Consider the following 491-nt stretch of genomic DNA (forward strand, 5'->3'; position numbering starts at 1 on the left):
TCAGACATAACGAGGAGAGTGGGGGATGGTTTGGGGAGGGAGGCATCTTTCACTAGAAACAGGCACATGGCCTGGGTAAGAGAAACAGATTTCTGGTTTGGATTTGCAATCTTTATATTTTGCAATAAGAACCACCTGCACGCGCTCCATGCCTCCTCACTCCCTTTCCCTTCCTGTCTTTTTCAAGCTCTTTCAGTCTTGTGGAATACTTCATCCTCTCCTACCTACTCCAAATCCCAGTTTAAGCCCCACCTCCGCTAGCAGCTTTCCCTGACAACAGTCCGCTCCTAACGCCCTTCCCAGTATTGTCTTTACTGCACAATTGATCATCGCCAATGCTAAGACAGAGTTTTACAAAGATCACTTTTTTCTGAATAGAAAGGAAACTGTGTATGGGGTTGGGGTGGGCTGGGTGAATTTACCAGGACCAGTAGGCAGTAACGAATCCTGGAGGAAGTGTGTCCAGTTAAGATGATACCACGACAGTCCGA

This window comes from Colobus angolensis, unplaced genomic scaffold, assembly GCF_000951035.1.
Source record: "Colobus angolensis palliatus isolate OR3802 unplaced genomic scaffold, Cang.pa_1.0 Scaffold14, whole genome shotgun sequence".
In the NCBI taxonomy this organism is placed as follows: Eukaryota; Metazoa; Chordata; class Mammalia; order Primates; family Cercopithecidae; genus Colobus; species Colobus angolensis.